Source organism: Myxine glutinosa, chromosome 2 (genome assembly GCF_964187855.1).
Source record: "Myxine glutinosa chromosome 2, kmMyxGlut1.1, whole genome shotgun sequence".
Lineage (NCBI taxonomy): Eukaryota > Metazoa > Chordata > Myxini > Myxiniformes > Myxinidae > Myxine > Myxine glutinosa.
In genome coordinates, this window is record NC_136262.1 from 167,176,390 (window position 1) to 167,198,907 (window position 22,518).

A 22,518-nucleotide genomic window follows, 5' to 3' on the forward strand; every position below is an offset into this window, starting at 1 on the left:
AGCTAAGGCTGCGGCTGCTGGCCGAGGAGCGTACCAATTGGGAGGGGCATGGGCAGACTGGAGGGCGCGTAATGGCATCGCTTGGAGAGGGAGGCTGCAAAAATGAACAGAATGGGGCCTACTCCTTATTTGATTGACACAACGCAGATTCAACTATTGGAAATACTGCCTTATCTAAACATATACTAATGAAATAACTGAAGTCCTATGATGACCTACGTGTTGCTTGTGGCCTTCCTATGGGGTGCAACCTTTAACCCTTTAATGATGTCATATTTATAAGTGTGGGTTCTTAAAACCGCAACACTGCACCCCCCCCCCCCTTTCCCTAGGCTCGTCCCGAGCCGAATCAATTGGACTACCTTTTAATTAGTGTGACACATAGGTGTGGTTGCCCTCTACTTTTACCCCTACTATCCTGAGTGCGACAGTTTTAACACTAGATATGTCCCCCCTGCTGCGTTGCGTCCTATCTAACTGACTCACACCCACAATTAACCGAATTACGGAATTATTCTCAAACTAAACCTTTAAGCCTGCGGGGAGCATTATTTACAGGACTACTATTATTTACACTACAACCCAGGACCTGTCTTTTGTGGGAAAAAGCAGAAAGAATTTGATAAGAGGAAAATGCCATTGCAATGCACTGCACCGATACACCATACCCATATGTACTTATAAATGCACCATCATGAAAAAAATGCACCAAAAAGCACAAGCACCAAAATGAAAATGCACTGAAACAAACATGTCAAAGTTATGAATGATGTCTTCTGGGCTTCTCTGCTGGGTCGATGTATCTTGGCTTGATCTTCTTGCTTGATGTTCATTAAGAAAAAGGGCACACACCACGTCCGCTTTTTTATTTATGGCCAGCAGGGCCAACTCAGGTGGTTCACTGCTGGGCATTGATGCAACTTAAAACAGTGCTCTGCAAGCCAGATACTGCTGGCAACAATGGCCTGTCCCAGCAGAGGTGCCAGGCCACAGAACGTGTGGTCCATAAGTGCCAGGCCACAGAACGTGTGGTCCATAAGTGCCAGGCCACAGAAAGTGTGGTCCATAGGGTGTACCGGTGCAGGCAGGCATGCAGGCAGCAAGGGTGCAGGCAGCAAAATTCAGGGCACCTGCACACTCCCCTCGGACAAAAGACCATGGTCCATGAGTGGGGAGGCAGACAAAGCATAGGTTAGCGGGGGCAAGGGCGCAAGGGTACACAACAAAACAAGGCAATGCGACATGAAGGGCATGGGAGAGCGAGCTGAGAAAAGCTCGACCCTAGCCGTAGGTCACCCCCCATGTCCATCTACAATGCCCTTGCCCATCCCCGTATTTCCATAATTTACAAATTTACAAATTCGTCTCTACATTTTGTCTTTCCCATCCCCTCTAATTCCAAATTCGTCACCAATCCCTCACAAGAAGGAAGGGATGGAATCAACACAATGTCTCCCCCACGTCAAGATGCGTCTTTACCTTCCAAACATCTGCAAAAACCTGGTGTGGAGTCCTATCACCTCGGTGAGTGGATGCGGATGGTCTGAAGAGAATTTCTCCTATCTATCCTTCTAATTGACATCAACACAGTTAAACTACCCGGGGGCTTGCCCTGCCAATCCATTGGCCATCTTTGCACTATGTGGTTCTATAAACCAATTCCCATTGACCATCCCTGTGGTGCTCACCAATTTGGGGTCTCACTCCCCCGATTTTTCTATACTGTGCCCTTGCACAATTTCAGGGCTGGTGTCGTGTGGCTCTCCTAGCAGTTCCTACTTACCTGCGCACCTCCGCCACTGAACGTCGCCACCCGAGCTTGCCTAGCTCCTTCACACTACCCTAACCTACCTGGGGAAGGCCCTCCCTGGTGCTTACCCCCTCGATGCCCTCTCTGGCATTGGGCTACCCGGGTCCTTCTTCTGGATCCTCGGGCCCCGATGAACTCTACACAACACTACCTGGCTCCCAGAGCATACCTGCGGCCTCACCTGGCCGACAGACTACCAGTGGCAGAGTGCTCAATAACCACACGTACTAACAGGCTCACACGCCCAGCCATTCCACTTTACTCATGCACCCAACCAAAAACACTACTTTCCACTACCTGCACCATAGATGCCAATATCCAACCAATTTACCTCCTCCCTCTACCTACTTCTAAACTACCCTCCCCGGGTATTCGTGAAGGGGTCTATCCTTTCCCCATTCACTCCTTCGCACCATACACTCCACGCCACGTATCCACCCTACTCACTCCACACCATCCATTCCAGACCATTTATTCACTTGCACCCTATGCAAGGCAATCACTCGATACACAATGACACATCCTCAATACTCTGCTCATACACTTTCACGCACGCACACACACACACACACACACACACACACACACACACACACACACACACACACACACACACATCTTTCTCGAGCATTGCCTCGTGCGCTCAAGTTTTCCCATGCTCAATTCCTCATTTCAACATGCTCACCAGCAAGACTCTCATTCAATTCCTCATTTCATCCTAAACTTCAAGCTCATACACACAGCATCATTTAATCTAACTACTCCCCTAATACTGGTGCTTCCCCTGTCATCCCTTATACTACTGCACATCCCTCGTCATTATCATCCAACTACTCTACTCTACGTCCCCACTACTTGTACAATGTCACTACTTAACTCTCAAGTCTCCTAAAGTCATTTCTAGATCCTAAACATTATCCAAGCCCTCCCTGGCTAGTTTGCACTGCCAAAACCCCATAAACTACTGTTCATGTGCCCAAAGGGATGTGAGGGATGGTAGAGCTACCATCCCTCGACATAAATATTTCTATTTGTCCACTACACTGAGCCTCTCGTGCGGGAATACATTTTCACTGCTCGGCTTCGGAAAGCCGGCAATGCGTGCGGATGGTTGGTCTACTGTAGGTTGGGTCCGTCTGGAATTTTCGACTCTGGGGAGGAGGCATACTCGGGCCGAGGTTCCAAGGTCCATCCCGGTGCAGAGCCTTTTGGTCTCCGCCCCGATGACCCAACCTCACCCGGTCGGAACACCGCCCCCACCAGGGGGCGAAGGTCCGACCTGGCCTTTCTCCCCCGGAATCGTGCCGGTCACCGCTACGACGCGGCACCAACCATACAGGGCGGAGCCCGGCCCGAATCATGCATGGCGGTCCTTGCGAGACCGCCGCGGCAACGATCCCCGCCGGCCCCCGCAGCACACAAAGCGCACCACGCCCCGAGAGCTCGCGCGTCGGCTACCCGTCAGCCTAACCGCTGCCCCGGTCAGCGTCGATGCTCAAATCGCATTTTCACATCCACACGCGACTCTTCCCATACTCACAAAATCCCATACACTCCGTTACTACACACTCTCGCGCACATTCTTGCGCACTCATTCTACTCACACACTCCGTTACACACCTTTCTTCCACGCACTCCTCCCGTGCACTCTCCCCCGTTACGTACTCCGTAACCACCCCGGGTGTGCACTCTTGCATCCACCCACTCAGCACACCCCTACCCACAGGTGTGAAAATCCCCTGTCACACACCCGATCACACGCTCTGGTGTGCATCCCCACACATGCTCCACAACCAACTCAGGTGTGCATCCTCGCACACTCTCTCCATCCATCTCACTCTCTGTAACACACTCACTCTCACTATCACACTCTGGATTACCCTCGCACTTCGGTGCACATTTTTTCCTCACACGAGCGCCATTCTCTTTCATACACCTCTCCACCGACCTTCCACAAGCGCCCGGGTGACGTCTGGATCCCAAGCGCGTGAAAAATCCTTTCGCGCCATACACCACCCTCCTCACCTTGGCGCTTCCTCTTCTTTGCTCCTCCACCACCTGCAAACTTTCCATTTGGTTATGCAGCACGACATCACGATGTGAATCCAAACTTTGCATGCATTCCATCACTTCCTCCGATTTAATTCCCAACTCTGCCGTCTCTCCAATTTCAATTTCGACTATTTCTTCGATTTTATTTTCTTTATTCAGCTCGATGACCGCTGGCGCTAATAAAATAAAATCTTCTAATTCGGTGGTTGTCAGCTTCTCTATACCCCGAGTTGCGATTTCTACCCCGGTCCACCCAGCCGTGCTTTGCTCCACTTCACTTTTCCCGTGCTCCTCAAGCCGCGCTACCCCGTCGCATACCATTGTGCCTTTCCCGCTCGACATGCTGTCTATGTTCTCCCCAAATTTTTGTATGCGGTCACCCATTCTGTTCCCAAATTTTCTTAGCCTGTCTCTCAATCCCCCAATTTGGTTTTCCAATTGCTTCCCCATTCTATTTTCCATTTGCTTACGATCGGCCCTCATTTCTCCCATCTCCTTACTCAATCCCTCAATTTTGTTTCCCATTTCCATTTGTATGACTGCCTGTAACTGTGACATGAGGGCCTGCATATCCATCCCTCCCGCTTGCACAGCGGGCGCAGCCCTCGTCGCCTTGTGCGAGGTGCCGCCATTTTGTGTGCCTGCAACCCCCACTGCCGCACCTTCTTCAATTTCCTCCTCCATTACTCCCAATTGTTCCTCCCTGGGGTCCTGGGTTAATTCTAACCCTTCCTCTACCTCCTCATTTACCCCCACCGGCATCCGATCGCCTTGGCTATCCATGGCACGATTTAAATTGGGTTTTCTATTAAAATTTCGGCCGCTCGTAATTTTGACCAAATTTATCCACAGATAAGAAAATTTGGTTCGGGTCCAAATCCCACTCCCCGACACCAATTGTTGCGGCCAATAGCACAATTGGTGTCCAAAATTTGGTACACTAAATTTAGTCCCAGGTTCCGAATCCCCACTCCTGACTACCAATTGTTGCGGATCTCCGACGTCGGCTCTCCCCTTATCAAGGAGGGGTTAATCCCCTTGTCCTTTTATCTGGCCGACGCCGAGTCCTGGAAGTTATACGCTCCTTCCGGTCGGCATTAGGTAGGGTTATGGGTCGACTTAGTCTGAATACCTAATTACTAACACCAACCATGAAGCAGGGAAATAACTCCCGCCTGAACCACGGCGTTAGTGGACATGCCAAGCGAAGCGAGCCGCGATTCGGGCCGTTAACAGGGACGAAACCCGATTATGGCGGTTCCGATCGTGCCACGTTTACCCAATGAGAGAAAATACGGATGCGATCGAATAAGAGGAAACCCAGAAAATAGGAAGAACAAAGATTGGTTTATTAATTATGTACAAAGAAAGAAGAGGAAAGGAAAGAAGGGAATGTACAAGGAAGAGGAAGAAGCAGTTACACAGGGCAGCCTTAAACAGTCTTATTCTTAATACCCTAGGACAAACGGGCCCATCTCAGCCACTCACATGGGGATTGTAGATGGTTGATGGTCACCAACGCGTCCAGGCTCCAGCCCGGCTCCGGTCCAGGCTCCGGTCCAACGGACGAAACCCAGCAAGCAGCTTCGCATGTAGTTGGAACGCGACCGGACAATTATATCATGCGGGGGGGGGGGGGGGGGGGAAGCCGGTACGCTGCGTATGTAATATGCGTAATATTCGCGCCAAACGCCCCCTCTCCAATGTCCTCTTAATCAGTGCGCTTCCTTGCAGTCCTCACAGTCCTCCCTTAGGAGCGCTCTCCCAACCAGTTCTCTACGCGCAGTCCTTTCACAAATGTGCGCTCCGTATAAGTCCTCCAAACAGCGCCAGCGAATGAGTTCTTTTGCAACGCACGTTTCCCAGTAAGTCCTGTGAAAGGGCTTTGCGTTCGCGCTTATATAAGTCAAGCAGCGATCGCTACGCGAGCTCAAAAGCCACGCCTCTCAGGCGATCCTACCTCAGCCCTGGTTGGCTGGGCGTCGCTTACCGGCCACGCCCTGATGGTGATTTGACGTGGCCACACCTTCTTCCTGGCGTTCCGCCCCCTTTTTCGGGCCTCACCTCGTGGCTTATGGCGGCATTGAGCAAACTCACGGGCAGCTAAGGCTGCGGCTGCTGGCCGAGGAGCGTATCAATTGGGAGGGGCATGGGCAGACTGGAGGGCGCGTAATGGCGTCGCTTGGAGAGGGAGGCTGCAAAAATGAACAGAACGGGGCCTACTCCTTATTTGATTGACACAACGCAGATTCAACTATTGGAAACACGGCCTTATCTAAACATATACTAATGAAATAACTAAAGTCCTATGATGACCTACGTGTTGCTTGTGGCCTACCTATGGGGTGCAACTTTTAACCCTTTAATGATGTCATATTTATAAGTGTGGGTTCTCAAAACCGGAAGAATATATACTAGCTTGGCTCGGCTCACTGCGCTCACCTCCTCAACTGACGTGACTGAGGAACGGGCTTGTTTTAGCTGAGGATAATGACTGTACCTGAGTTGCTGTGTTGTCATGATTTACACCAATCATAATACAAACAATTATTTTGCACAAATGTATTTGTTGTGTTTACATTTTTTATAGGCAATTAATATAGGCAAAAATTACATTTTTATAGGCAATTTAGGTTGAAGATTTAGGTTGAATGTTTTTTTTCCCAAGAAAGAACCCCTCAGCACATACCTAGGGGAGGGGTAGGTGCAGACTGGAAATTTGGGATGATTACACCTCACCACCACGTAATTCAAAACACCTCACCACCAAGTAATTCAAAACACCTCACCACCAAGTAATTTAAAACACCTCACAGCCATAAAACACGTAATAAAAACACTTCACCACCACGAAATGAAAAACATCTCACCACCACGAAATTGAAAACACCTCACAGCCATAAAACACGTAATAAAAACAGCTCACCACCACGAAATTAAAAACATCTTACAGCCATAAAACACGTAATAAAAACACCTCACAGCCACGAAATTAAAAACACCTCACCACCACGTCATTTAAAAACACCTCACCACAAAGTAATTTTAAAAACCTCACCACCAAGTAATTCAAAACACCTCACCACCATGTAATTGTAATACCTCTCCACCACCTAATTCTAAACACCTCACCACCACATAATTCAAAATACCTCACCACCACGTGATTCAAAACCACCACAACGTTATTAAAAACCCTTCACAACCACGGAAACAAAAGTTTGAGGCAGTCGTTAAGTGACAACACAGACACTGCCCAGATGAGTAGATATGTAGATAAATGACTGTACCCAAGTTGGCGTTTTGTCATGGTTTAAACCAATCATAATTCAAACAATTATTTTGCACAAATGTATTTGTAATATACGTGATATCACATTTTATAAACAATTGAGGTTGAAAACCTAAGTTGAAAAAAAACATTTTTTCCCGAAAAAATTCCAAAAAAAAAAAATAATAATAATAATTGGAAATTAAAAAAAGAAAATACCCTTAGGACATAACGACGGGAGAGATATGTACATATCAGAAGTTTGGTACGATTTCACAGAAGTTTGAGAAAGTAGTTACAAGACAAGACAGGACAACACAACACAGGACAGGACAGACACTGCACGTATATATATATATATATATATATATACTGTATATATATATATATATATATATATATATATATATATATATATATATATATATATATATATATATATATATATATATATATATATATATTTATATATATATATTTATATATATATATATATATATATATATATATATATATATATATATATATATATATATATTATTTGTATACAAGATCGAGGCTCGTGAAAGAGCGAATATTAATCACACAAAAAGTCAAACCGACACATAAAACACAAAATAAGGGGAGCAGTAGACAAGATGGGGAGAGAGGGGGAAGGACACAAACACAACATTTGAGAGCAGGGACATCGAGAGAACTGTGGGAGGGAGAGGGCTTGGGGGGAGGTGGGAGAGGTATAAAACATATGGACACTGCAAGGACTTCCAGGAAAGAAGTTGGAATTTCAAAAAAGTGTATCTCGGGTGAATTAGCGGGTGTAGAAAAGATCAAGATTTTGGATGGGGGAAGATAAGAGATGGTGGTGAACAGCTGTTTTAAAGACCTGGAGGGAGGAGTGGGATTGAAGGGAGTGGGGGAGTTTGTAATAACATTGTAATAGTAGATTGAGAAAACAAGTTGCGTGATGAACAAGCATTCTGAGTATTGTGCTGCAATACATGTCCCCTACCAAAGTTCAAAGTGCCATATCTTTGTCAAAAATGGTCGAATATGCAAATTATGCACGGTTGATGCTGGTTTTCAAACTTTATCTGAGGTATGCTGAGCCACATGTGTGTCACGCCTCGCCTCGTTGATAAGCCCGCAAGGTCGCTTTGTGGAGCGGCCTGCACGTATTGCACTGTGTGAATTATATAATTACCAACTCACGGTCTGAGGTACTTGTGATTCAAGAGATATCCATTTTTTTAATATTTTCGTTTAATTAACGATATCTGCCAAACCACGTACCCTATCGCAAATTCCAAAAGGACATTTTAGTAGACTGACATGCTGAACAGATCTGTGAAGTTTCCCCTCGATTGGATCAAAAATGACGGAGCTCGGTTTTAAAGGTTCATGCTTAAAAACGTCATAACTCTGAAACCATGTGACGTATGATGTCATGCTCGCTGACTTTTTTGTTCGTCATGGGTATGCGATTCTGCCTGTAAAGTTTGGCCTCGATCTCTTCAGCCGTTGCAGAGAAAAAGGGGTTTTCTTTTTTTCACGAAAAACAATATGGCGGCCAAACCACGTGACCGGTGACGTCATAATTAACACTAAAATATTCTACAGACCGAGTCCCTCATATGGTGAAAATTTGATCTCAATCGGTCCTATTATTGCAGAGAAAATCTTTTTTAAAGGAAATTAAAACTTAAAATGGCACTGAGTTAAGGATCATCAGAATTATCAGAATTCCCAAAGTTCAAAGTGCCATAACTTTGTCAAAAATGATCGAAACGTCGTGAAGTTCGAACTTGACCTGTAAGGTCTCATGAGGAATCCATGTACCAAGTTTGAAATCATTAGCATTAAGCGTTTAGAAAAAACATGCGGAAAACTGTTCTTTGCGTGACGGACTGATGGACTGACGGACTGACTGACAGACTGACGGACGAAGGGACGGCGTGCAAACCTATAGTCCCCTCCGGTGTACACCGGTAGGGGACTAACAAGCATTCTGAGTATTGCGCTGCCATACATGTACCCTACTGGCAGTCTGTCGTCCGGAAAACTGTTTGAATTATATAATTACCAACTCACGGTCTGAGGTAACTCGGCTAAAAAAATATCCAATTTGCACCAAATAAAGTTTATGAATGGTTGCACACACTCCTACTTCTCACTAAAAGTGGAAACAGAATGTAAATTGGAGTTAAAATAAGCCCGCAAGGTCGCTCCGTGGATCAGCCTGCACGTATCGCACTATGTGTGAATTATATAATTAGCAACTCACTCAAAGTGCCATAACTTTGTCAAAAATGATTGAAACGTCGTGAAGTTCGAACTTGATCTGTAACTTATCATGACGAAACCATGTACCAAGTCTGAAATCATTAGTATTAAGAGTTTAGAAAAAAGGCCGGAAAACTATTCTTTGCATGACGGACTGACAGACTGACAGACTAACAGACGAAGGGATGGAGTGCAAACCTATAGTCCCCTCTGGTGTACACCGGTAGGGGACTAATAAGGGATGAGTAGTGTTACGGATCCGTCACTTCCGCCTTTGTTGTTATTATATACTTATAAGATTTTTAGTTTCAGGTAATTTTGTAGTTAAGATTTTTGTGTGAAATAGAGATGACTTTAGTAAAAGGTAAAAAGAAATGTTTGTGGAGAAAAAAAAATGCCGCAAAGAACCGGAAGGTGGAGGAGGAGGAGGGTGGGGAGGGGGAGGAGGAGGAGGAGGAGGAGAACGGCCATGATAGAGATACAGCCGGTTGGAGAAATCAAGCGCCTCCATTACGGGCCGATACGCCAATTTAGCCTCGAAGAAGAAGGGGCTGTCCACTTGGTGCATCTTGTTTTGCCGTTGGGATTTCCATATCGACCTCATCATGTTGATTACCATTGGTTTACCTATCGGCTCAATTCCCATATCGACCTCTCACCTCGTAACTCCTCATCCACAGTCGCGCCAATATCTGCCTATTGATTAGCCGTTCTGCACGACCTCGATCTCCAACCAGCGTGGGGATCCATGCACGGACTTTGGGGAATGTTACATTCTACTCACGTTTGGCGTACATGAGTTCATTGCTTTGAGAGCATTGGGGAATGATGGTACCATCATATGTATTGTTCATTTGATGCAAGTGACATTTTCATTGTACTTTCTTTAATAGTGTTATTGTTGTGTATGTGAGAGTTCTTAATACAATTACTTGTTTTGTTCTACAATTGCATTTGTGTGGTTTTACCCTGGTTTATTAGCTAACGCAAAATAACAAATCTTTCTGCCGTGTTCCTGCTTCAGACTCTGAGGTGCACCGTAACCAGGGTTTGGGGAGGTGATACGTAAAAGTAGGGATCCAAAGTTTGGGGGATAAACCCCCTGGGAGCCCCAATGATCCAAATTTGAAAAATCGAAACCCGATCGATTGTGTGGGATATTGTCTTGTATTCACATGTCAAGTTTCAGAACAATCAGCCAGGTGATAAGGGAGGAGTAGCAAAAATCTCACAAAATTAATGGATGGACGGACAACCGGACGGACAGACATCAACAAATCACGACCGATTTTACAAGTTCATCTCTCCGAGAATGAGATGAGATGACCTAATAAATGGAAGGTTTTATGAAATGAAGGGTCGTTGATTGTAAATGAAAAGTGTAAATGGCCTAAAGGGCAAAGGTCTGAAAAGGTGTAATGGTCTAATGGTCTGAAAATGTCTGAACAGCTATAAGGTGCCCTAAACGGTATTAAAAGGTCAAAGGTGTCTCAAGGGTATTTTTATATACATAGTCGAGGCTCATGGAAGAGCCAGCACACTGAACGCATCCAGACATAACAGACAAAACAGGCCGCAAAACGTGGAAAGATGGACACAGGAAGAACACAGAAGGAAACTCCAAGGAGGGAAAACTGGAAAATTGGAAAGAGGAGCAATTTGGGTGGGGTTAACGATGTTAGAAAAGATCATGGTTTTTGGATTGGGGACGATACAAATGTACAACTACCTCTAACATAGACAGCTACACACAATTGGTACAAACAAAAATATCAAAAGATGTCGTGATGGAAATCCGTAAAATAATCTTGGTGTTTTATTGTGGTGTCATTCCTTCCTTGTCATTCCTTCCAACCTTATTCGGTTTTTGTTTTTTTGGTGGATTCCATCCCAAAATGCTTTTTTATTGCTTAAAATATTTTTGCTGACTTGTTGTATACTGAAACAGAAAAACTCACAGTCATCTTGGAGAACTTCCCCATCTCTCCCACACCCTTTACCAAATCCAAGTCGAGTTACGCAAGATCTTTTTTTTAGAGAGATTTTTGCTTGCTATCAGTTATGATGGTACTATTTATTGAAATGTTTCCAATCTATTATACAGGCCAATTATATGTGTATCACATATATATATATATAGAGATATATATATATATATAGAGATATATATATAGAGATATATATATAGAGAGAGATATATATATATATATATATATATATATATACACACAGGGTGAGCCAGAAATATGGTCATTTTTAAAATTCGTGTGAAGGAAAGAAAAATTGTATTTCAAAATAAATTCATTCATGGAAGTACTAACATGCATTTTCATTTTTTTCTGATTTCGTTTTATTTTTTGCAGGCAGAACTCTCGAGTGACCACGTGGAACTGGTCAGGTGAAGAACGTGCTTTAGCTATCAAAGCTTTTTACAAGAATAATGATAGTGCAACTGCTGCACAACGTCAATTCAAACTCCATTTCAATGTTCGACGTCATGGAAATGTGCCATCTGTTCTTGCTATTAAGTTATGGGTTCAGAAGTTTGAGAGGTCCGGTTCAACTTTAAAAGAGAAACCGCCGGGAGCACCCAAATCAGTAAGAACGGCACAAAACATTGAGCGTGTAAGGGAGTCAGTTTTGAGAAGTCCGCATTGCTGCAGCAGAAAGCATGAATCAGCCTTAAGAATTTCTCACACGTCACGACGCTGCATATTGCATAAGGATTTAAACTCTTATCCCTATAAAATTCAAACTGTCCAGGAATTAAGCCAATATGATGAGATTGCCTACAATAATTTTTGTGAGGGAATGCTTGGCCATGTTGCAGAATGTCATGAATAATTGGCATCCAAGATTGGAGGAATGTGTCAGACGAAATGGTGCGCATCTCCTCGTTATTTTTTCCACAAATAAATGACATGTTATGTACTTCACTTTCTTGTAAGAATTTGTTTTGAAATACAACTTTTTATTACCTTTACACGAGTGTTAAAAATGACCATAATTCTGGCTCACCCGTATGTATACATACATATATATACATACATATATATACATACATATATATATACACACATGAACAGGATTATAAATAATTAATTGACATATGTGGGAAAATTACACACCCAGACCAGGAATCAAACCCAGGTCCTCTGGAAAACCGTACCAGTGCTCTGCCAGCTGAGCTATCTGGCCGACTCACTGAGCATGCAATTTTCCCACACATATGATTGCCACTCTCTTTCCGGATCTTCCAGGGCTTCAAGATCTTCCAGGGCACTCGCTGCCAACCATAGGAGCACCAACGGCCTGATCACGAAGGGGTCTTCCTCCAATGGGGGGGACAAATCCATGTCCGCTATTACAAACACCACTGGGGGCGTAATAACACAATTAAATAAATGAACAGGATTATAATTAATTGATTGACATATTCCTGGTCAGGGCATGTAATTTTCCCACATATGTCAATTCATTATTTATAATCATGTTAATTTATATATATATGTATATATATATATATATATATATATATATATAGCATCACACTATTATCTCACTCAATTATAAGCAATATTACCCTTTCTTCTGCACCCCCACACTACCCGAACACTTCCCCACACTTGACAGTGATGTCACCAAGAGAAGATTTTACAGGTTTGTGTTCCACTTGCAGCATCAAGCACTGAAATCATGCAAAATGTAGAGATGAAAATTCTTTGTATGCTATTTTAAAAGCATTATCTTCATAAAAGAATGAGCAAGATCTTCTATGCTTCACTCATATGAAAAGTTGTTTATGTAAATAAAATATAGTCTATTATATGAAGCTTGGTGTTGGCTTAGCGGTTAGGGTGCCGGCTTGGGATACCTACGATACCTGGGTTCGTAATCCAGGTCAATTACTGAATTAACACCAGGAGGGTTGACTCGGCCTGTTCATCCTTCTGAGGTCAGCAAATGGAGCACCAGTTCACTGGTAATTCCCTGTGTCGCAAGAGGCGACCTACAAGGTTGGTGGCAGGAAGGGCATCTGGCCATAAAACATTGCTTCAAAAAAGGGGACCGCATTGCCCGAAAAAGGCCAACCCCTGCTCTGTGGGGAAAAATGGCTTCTAAAGGTGGTTCTTCTTCTTCTTCTTTCTATTATATTTGTATGGCATTGTTCATCATATTTGGACAGGAAAGATAAAATTCTCTGAATAAGCCTTTGCCATTGTAGAAAATAATGCAAAAAGTCGATAGTAATGAACTTATTCTGAGATAGCTGTTTGTGCGAGCGGTTAAAGATTTGTTTCTTTCTCCACTGGCTTGTCTGGGTTTGATTACTTTGGTTTGGCAAGCGTGGGAAATACGCCAAACCTCTCAACATGACTTGAAGGAGGTCTTTATCCTGAAGTGGACCAAAATAAGCTCATTTATAACTATCTAAATAGGCACAGCTTCACTGATAATTATGAAGCACTTTATCAACAACCCAAGGTTCAGTGTGAACTCCCTTTTTCAAAAGTAACAAGTCCATAAGATAGGTAACGTTACACCTGCAAACCAAGGTACTGCACAATCAGACTAAAATATGAGTTTTGATAATCAGGCACATAACATATGTCAGTTGTTCCAGTGGATCACAAAGCCTGATACCATCTTTGTGGACTTTTTCCCTGAATGATGCCTCATGAAGGGATTTGAACAATATTGTATGACGAGGGAAACAGTAGATAATAGGCAAATCAACACTGTGTAGGTGTTACAGCCAAGGTTCTTTGAGTGGTCAATTTATAAGTTCTGGGAGTCAGTCGAGTGTGCTCCAACACTTCATTTTATTCACAGGAACAACCAACAAAGCAGCAATTGATTCACCAACACTAGTGAGACACTGTACAGTGTACAAAGCAAAAGGAGACCTGCTTTCTCTTCCTCCAACCCTCCTTTTACCATCTTCTAACCTCTTCTTACATGCAGCAATCAGGAAATCTGTTCCACCTAGAATCCACTCATTAACATTAAAGGGTTCCTTGCTGTTGGAAATCCTTCTGTTAGAAAATCACTCAATATTCTTATTTCTTACAGAGGTCATTCATTAATACTTGTTACATTTTACTTTATTCTATACGAGCAAATACCACCCGTCGCTTTGCTGACGGAAATACGAAGAGAGGAGGGGACGAGAGAGAGAGAGAGAGAGAGAGAGAGAGAGAGAGAGAGAGAGAGAGAGAGAGACACAGAGACTTTTGAAGTCCTTTTATTATCAAAATAATACAAAAAAATGTATTTATATCTTTACACCAATCATAAATACATGAAAAAGCAATGAAACGAAAAGGTTACAGAAGTATCATGGCACACAATTTGCCAAAATAAACCATTAACTTTATACAACCCACAAAAATATTACCAGTTGGTTCTCACGAACCTCACACAACCCTTCATGACACCAAGTATTGGTGAATTCATCAAGATTGTTTGCATCCTTATAGAAACAAAACTCTAGTTTAAGTCTTGCTGACACGAGGGCATTGAAAAACAACATTACATTGCATTCCCCGGCAGGTTTACCGTTCAATTTCTCCCTTCTTGAGAGATATATTGCCAGCTTGGCTGTTGCGACAAGAAACCTCATTAACATATTTTCCTTGCTTGACTTGGCATTAAAGCCGAAAATAAAAGAACGCAACGAGAAAACAACCTTCATTCTGTGTGCCACAAGATTAAACCACCGAAACAAAGGAACCAATCTCACACAATTAATGAAGGCGTGGAACACGTCCTCCGTACATATGCAGAATGGGCAACGTGTGGATGTAGGAGAGAAATGGTTGATTAACTTATTGGAGGGGACTATCCAGTGGATCAGTCTCCATTGGAGATCACCAGATCTTTTACTTATGAGCTTGCTATACATGGAGTTCCATACAGGTTCAGAGGGGGGTCCCACAGGCAACAGTCTCTTCCACCGGATTATTCCATTTAGCGGCGTATCCCCCAGCAGTAACTTGACACATGACTTGTATAGCTCTTTACTGCTAGTCTCTTGAAAGGGGCTTATCCCCATGCTAACCGGGGGTAAGTCTTCCAACTTGAAGTGCACCAGTAACCCAGGAAAAACCCACTCATCGTGCAATGGTTCGAGCTCGTGGGACCAGCATACTCTCAGCCATACCCCTATTCGTATCACCTCTCTCAACACTTTTGCAGTCACTCTTTCGGACCGAATTCCTGCTAGCTCGGCTACTTCTCGAGCTGATTTCCACCCGCAACCTGAAACTTGCCGGAGGTGCCATACTTTTGTGATGCCGGCAATTATGAAATGCTGGCAGAGGTCCCTACTTTTGGGTATGTTTGGGAAAAGCCGATTGCAGAACAAAGGCTCTTGTGCAAACATATGGATGTCGTAGTTGTCTTCTTGACGGCACACTGTGAGGTTCTGCCAAGCATTCAACACACTCTGATAAAAAAACAGGAAGAGGAGATGTGTCAACTTGTTGAAGCAGGACCAAGAAACATTCGCGGCCATATCCCATTCCACCAGCTTGCCGCAAAATGTGGGTGGCCAAAACATGGTTTGGTAATTGTTCTTTCACCAAAAGTTTTTGCACAGTGCATAGCTGAAAGGCCATTATGCGGCTCCTGATGTCGACCATACTCTGGCCACCCTCGGCCAATGGACGGCATACAACGTTTGGCCGTAACCAGTGATGCCCTCCCCAAAAGAACTCCAACAGTTGCCTTTGCACTTCCTTCACCAAGCCTTCTGGTGGTTGCAGGCAGATGAATCTGTGCCACAAGAAGGAGGCGACGAGGTTCTTGACTACCAAAACTCGGCCCTTATACGAAAGGTGAGGCAGGGCTCTCCTCCATCTACTCAATCTCTTTTTTACGCGTTCAGCGACACCTTCCCAGTTTTTCTGGCCGTACTGTGGGGATCCAAGGAACACTCCAAGATAGCGAACACCTCCATCCACCCACTTTAAACTTGCAGGAAGGTGTATTGGCGGGTCTTGCGCCATTCTAGATGCACTGTCCCTGACAGAGGGAACCCATAGCGCTTTGCTCTTTTCCCAGTTGCACTTCAACGAGGAAGCTAAACCAAACAAATGTAGGCACTTAGCCAGAGCTGCAATGTCGTTATTGTTTTTAACAATGATTGCAACATCATCAGCATACGCCGATACGACAACTGGAGGATGATCAGGAGATATACTCATTCCAGAAACGTTATTCCTTAGTAACACGAGAAGTGATTCCATTACAAGGGTGAACAGTAAGCCGGAGACAGGGCAACCTTGCCTTACCCCCCTTTGAACCTGTATGGGAGAACAAAGCTCATTGTTCACCTTAACTAAACTGAATATATTGTTGTACAATAAAGCAATATAAGTTCTGAAATTATCTCCAAATCCACAGGCTTCAAGCACATGATTCAAAAAGACATGATCAATGCTATCAAAAGCCTTTTCTAAATCAAGAAAAATTATACCAAAGTCATTCTGCACACAGTTGCCATCTATGAGATCTCTAATGAAAAATATGTTATCATACATATACACAAAGAATTAAGTTAAGCACCCCCCCCGTTTTTTTACAACCTCGCACATTACAAGTTTGTTGTCGTCAAAACAGTGTAATATACCCATGATATTGCTATATTTTCTGGAGAAGTGATATTATGGTCACATAAAAACATAACAATCATGCCGTTTTCAATATTTTATTCTGAATAATTTAAGGTGAAATTTTTTGGGAATTTTAGGCATATTTTCACCTCAATTTAAGTATGGAGCTATAGGTCCATCACGGACAGTGTGGATGACGTTTATGTTTTCTAACGTACAGTCATTGTTCTGAGAAGACCTCTAGCGATCTTTGCGTCAATAACGTGTGTAGGACCCACGTGATCGGATCACTGACTCAACCCTACGTCTCATAGACCCTGTAAGCCGTCGTATGCGTTGCTGTGGCAGGTTGTTCCATTCCCGATGTAATGCACGTTCCAATTCATCCAGATTGGCTATTGGAGGGACCATCTTCGCAATTTGTCGTCCCAACATGTCCCAAACGTGCTCGAGGGGGTTCAGGTCAGGACTGTACGCAGGCCAGGGGATGGTTGTCACAGCACCTTGCTCCAGCAAGGCTCGGACGCGTCTCGCACGGTGAGGCCTGGCGTTGTCATCCATGAAGATGGGTCTGCTGGCGAGGGTGTGGTCATCGAAGTGCGGGATTACGGTGGTATTCAGGATTTCCTCGGCATATCGCTCTCCGTTGAGGTTACCTCGCACAGTTATCAGGTCCAACTTACAGTCATGGGAGAAGCATCCCCAGACCATAATCGAGCCACCACCAAAGGGTACCGTTGGTTGAATGTTTTTAGGTGCATACGCGGTGTTTTTGTGGCGCCACACCCGAACACGCCCATCTGTCACGTACAGCAAGAACCGGCTTTCATCCGACCAATGAACTCGCCTCCAAGACCGGATGTTCCATCCACGTCACGCTAGGCACCATGCCAAACGCTCCCTCCGATGTCGTTCGAGTAGCCTTGGACGCTTGATCACTCGTCTTGACCTTAAACCGGCCGATTTCAGGCGGTTCCTCACGGTACGGTGACATAGCCTTCTGTTGGGCAGCCAGTTGTCCTTCAGGAAATGGCTCGAGGCGAAGGGATATCGTCGCACCAGTCTCAAAAGCGCTCTATCTTGGCGGACTGTTGTCATGCGAGGTCTTCCAGACCTTGAGCGGTCCTTCACCGCATCCGTTTCCTGGTGTTTCTGCACCAACCGACTGATCACCGAATGGTGGTAACCAAACGTTCGAGCTACAGCTTTTCTGGACATTCCGGACTCGATCATGCCTATTATCCGCCATCGTTCTCCGTCTGACAACCGTCTACGAGCCACCATTACGAGAAAATGACCATGTAACCCCCACACGAGCTCAGGCGTGACTTGCAATAACCCGTGATGATAGTGCATTTACAGAAAATCACGACCACGTGGATGATAACACGTGCTGCACGAGCGATGGGCGTCACAGATGAGTGCACTCATCTGCATTTCATCAATGGATAATTGCTAATGTCATACCAATCATTATTTGATCTCACATACCTTAGAATATATGCCAATGTATACATATACACAAAGAATATATATTAGGGGGTGCTTACCTTAATTCGTTGTGTAGGGGTGCTTAACTTAATTCTTTGTGTATAGATCTACCTGGAATACAATAACTCTGATCAGGGTGAACCAAATCGCAAATTACCCTTTTAGCTCGATTCGCCAGAACTTTTGAAAGGATTTTATAATCAGTGCATAGTAGAGAAACAGGTCTCCAATTCTTCATTTGTCGCAAATCACCAGCCTTTGGAAGAAGGGACATCACCGCTCTTCTCAAACTTAAAGGCAATTCTCCATGAGTCAGTGATGATTCAAGAACATGCATCAGTTCTGGACCTAATAGTTCCCAAAATTCCACATAAAATTCAGCCGGCAGACCATCGATTCCAGGGGCTCTTCCCGAGTCCATTCCAGCCAGGGCTTGCGTTAACTCCTCGAGCGTAATTGGCGAGTCCATATCCAGCCGCTGGGACTCGGTTAACGAGGATAGGTGAGAGGTTAAAAGTCTCATTGTTTCATCACAAACTACCTGTTTTGAAAACAGTTTGGAAAAGAAGTCTTGAACACATAACCGTCTGTCTCTGGGATTTACAACGACAGCTCCGCCAGGATTAATTACAGAAAAAATGTTCTTGGGTGCTTTACTGACAGAGTCCAGACGAAAAAAAGCTTTACTAGGGGTATCTAAAACCTTTAAGTTCTTAACCCTTAGTCTGAGCAACAACCCTGCTGCTTTCTCCTGGATTAACTCTCTCAGCTGAGTCTTCTTTTCTAGTAATAACTGGAAGTTTCTTGAATTATTATTTTTAGCAAGTTTACCTTCGAGCTGTACAATGTCAGCTTCCAAACAAGTCATTGTTATATTCTTAACATTTGTAATGTTTGCTCTAAACTGTTGACAAAACACCCGAATCTGGGCTTTCGTATTGTCCCACCAAAGATTAACTGAAGAAAAAGAGGGCTTTCTTTGGATTTGATTAGCCCAGAAAACTTGGAAGGCTTCTTTAAATAGACCATCTTCTAGAAGACTGGTATTAAATTTCCAGTATGCACTTTTATTTATTGACTGAGGAAAAAGAAACCCCATGGTTACTAAATGATGGTCTGAGAATATTGACGGAAAATAATCTGGAGAGACTATAGCGTTTCTAAAAGGTGAGTTTATATACCATCGGTCGAGTCTCGCAAAGGACACTCTTCCTCTGGTGATGCGGCTCCAGGTGAACTGAGGTTCATTGGGGAAAAGTACCCTCCATACATCTAGCAAACCCACCCGAGAAAGGAAAAGGGATAAATCAATACATGATTCGGGATGAGGTTCTGCCGAGTTCCTGTCCATTACAGGTTCAAAGGTACAGTTGAAATCACCCCCGATACACACACATTGGTTTAGATCAACTGTATGCAGGTGATTAATCACAGACGCAAAGAAAGCTTTCCGTTCTGTGCTCTCACTTGGTGCGTACACATTGAATAATGTGAAATGGAAATTATTAACCTCCAGTTCAAGAGAGCTGAATCGGCCTTTAACAATCTCCTGGAAGAGGATTGACTCAGGTACTAGCCCTGGTCGAAGTACGAAAGCAACACCTGCCGAAAGGGAAGACAGGTTGCTAAAAAAGCACTGTCCCCCAAAAACGCGACACCAATCATATTCTACGTTTTGGGTGATGTGCGTTTCCTGCAGTAAAAGTACATCGACATTTTTGCGCCGAAACAAACTTTGCACTTGAGCTTGGCGGTTTGGGTTTGCACCTCCACCGTTAATGTTCAAGGTGCCAAAGGTAATTTGCTTCATTCCTTATCAAAAGGTTTGATTGGGTGTTGCGAAATCTCAAGACCGGCTTTTGTAATAAATTTCCTGAGTCGGTGAAATTGTGACCTTGTTAGTGGAAATTCTTTGCCCTTTCTTGTTATTTCCTTTGCTGATTGAATGAATGAACCTAAATCAGGAAATGTATCCCTGATAACTACATTTCGCTGTCTGTAGGTTTCATTCAGAAAGGAGAGTACGAGTTGAGGAGATATCATTGGCTGACTCAATTGAGACTGAGACAACTCGGGCACCTCGTCATCCTCATCAGATTCTGACAAGTCTGACAAGGTCCCTCCAGGATCGAGGATGTCGGCCTCTGTGGTCACTATGGGAATTGTCAGTATCTCTGGGGATTCGCTGGAGAGCTCCACTGTGCAATCCACGATGCCATGGTGATATTTGTGCTCGTCAGAAGTTGAAGCCTCGGTTTCATCCTCTTGTGGAGCACAATCTACCGAATCGATGAGCGACTCGGTAACACAGTTTTGAATCTGCATCGGTGGAGCAGCACTGTGGAGGGATGAGTCAGTCACTGTCTGCTCGTTCACAGTGACTGATGTCAATGATCGTAATGGTTCGTTCGAGGGTTTATCAACGTATTCAGCGTTGCAACTTATTTCACCCATATAGCAATTTGCGTCCACAGAGTTTGTACACAAACTTTCAGACATATTATCCTCAATTGCAGCACCCGATTCACCATCCTTTTTTTCAAACCCGATGGAAGCATGAGGAACACATTGAGGTGTGTGTTCAGCTACACTGGCCTTCTCCAATACCACCTTTTTTGGATTACTGGTAGAAAAATTATCAACCGACGCCCTTCGTTTTTTAGAACCAATAATAGGGTCCTCCTCCATTCCTTCACTACATGAGGGAATCGCAGCAAAGGTTGTGCGAGTTGGGGTCGCTTCGGTTTCTGTGACAGGAACAGGAAGTGAAGTGCGATCGTTTTCTAGACTCGGGATATGCCCAATGCCCATCGATGCTGCTATTGTTCGTCTCACTGCAGGAGGGAACAGCAGGAACCGGAAAACTCACAGGATTAACTCCAGTCGGTTTAATAGGAACACGAGTATTATCATTTTTACAATCGGTGTATGCGTGGCCATTTTCCCCACACTTTGAACACGAAACCTTGGGACAAAAACGTTTAACGTGACCAAAGGCTCCACAGTGAAAGCACGTTAGTGAGGCTGACGAGGCATACATTTGATACTCCCGATCGTCGGATTTTACTTTAAATGAAATATTTAACCCTGTATCATCACCACGATCCGGAAGTACCATGTAAACTTGGCGACGGAAACTCATAACGTGTTTTATCCTCTCGTCTCGGCTCTTCAGAGGGATCATGGACATTCTCGACACAGCTGTTCCATAACGAGAAAGGACTGACATTAGTTTGTCGTTTGATATAAATGGTGGTACGTTTGATACTGTGGCGGACACAAAAGCCCACTGGCGTGGTGACATCATTCCACGCACCAAGTGGGCGGTGGCCACGCCCGAGGGGTAGGCGTGGCCTGATGATATACACCGGGCGCCCAGCCCGGAGCGGGACAGTGTTACAGTGAGCTCTTACAATAAAGACGTTTATATGTTACCGCTTGTCCGCTTCCTCCTTGCTCACAAGCAGCGCGCGTAACGCCGCGCTTTACTGGTGACCCTCGACGTTGGATCTGCCGGAGCGATCCTTCCACACGCGACGCCATCGCCATGGGCCGACTTCGTCAAACTTCCGGAATTTTGGGAGGCTCAGGCCGAAGTCTGGTTCGTCCAGGCCGAAGCCCAATTTCAGCTTCGGCGCCTCACCGGCGATGACACGCGCTATTGCCACGTCGTCGCCTCCCTCGGGCCCGGCACGGCCGCTCGAGTTGTGTCCGTCCTTCGCCACCCACCGAAAGGCCACAAGTACAAGGCACTCAAGCGGCTACTCCTAGCCACGTTCGGCCTCACGGACGACGCACGGGCCGACCGCCTCCTGGATCTCCCCGAGCTCGGTGAGACGCGCCCGTCGGTCCGAATGGACCATATGCTGTCACTGTTGGGCGACGAAGCCCCCGGTTCGCTATTCCGGGTGCTTTTCCGGCGCCAACTTCCAGCGCAGGTTCGCCTCGCGTTGGCTGGGACCGAGCTAACGGAACCCCGAGCATTGGCAGCCGAGGCG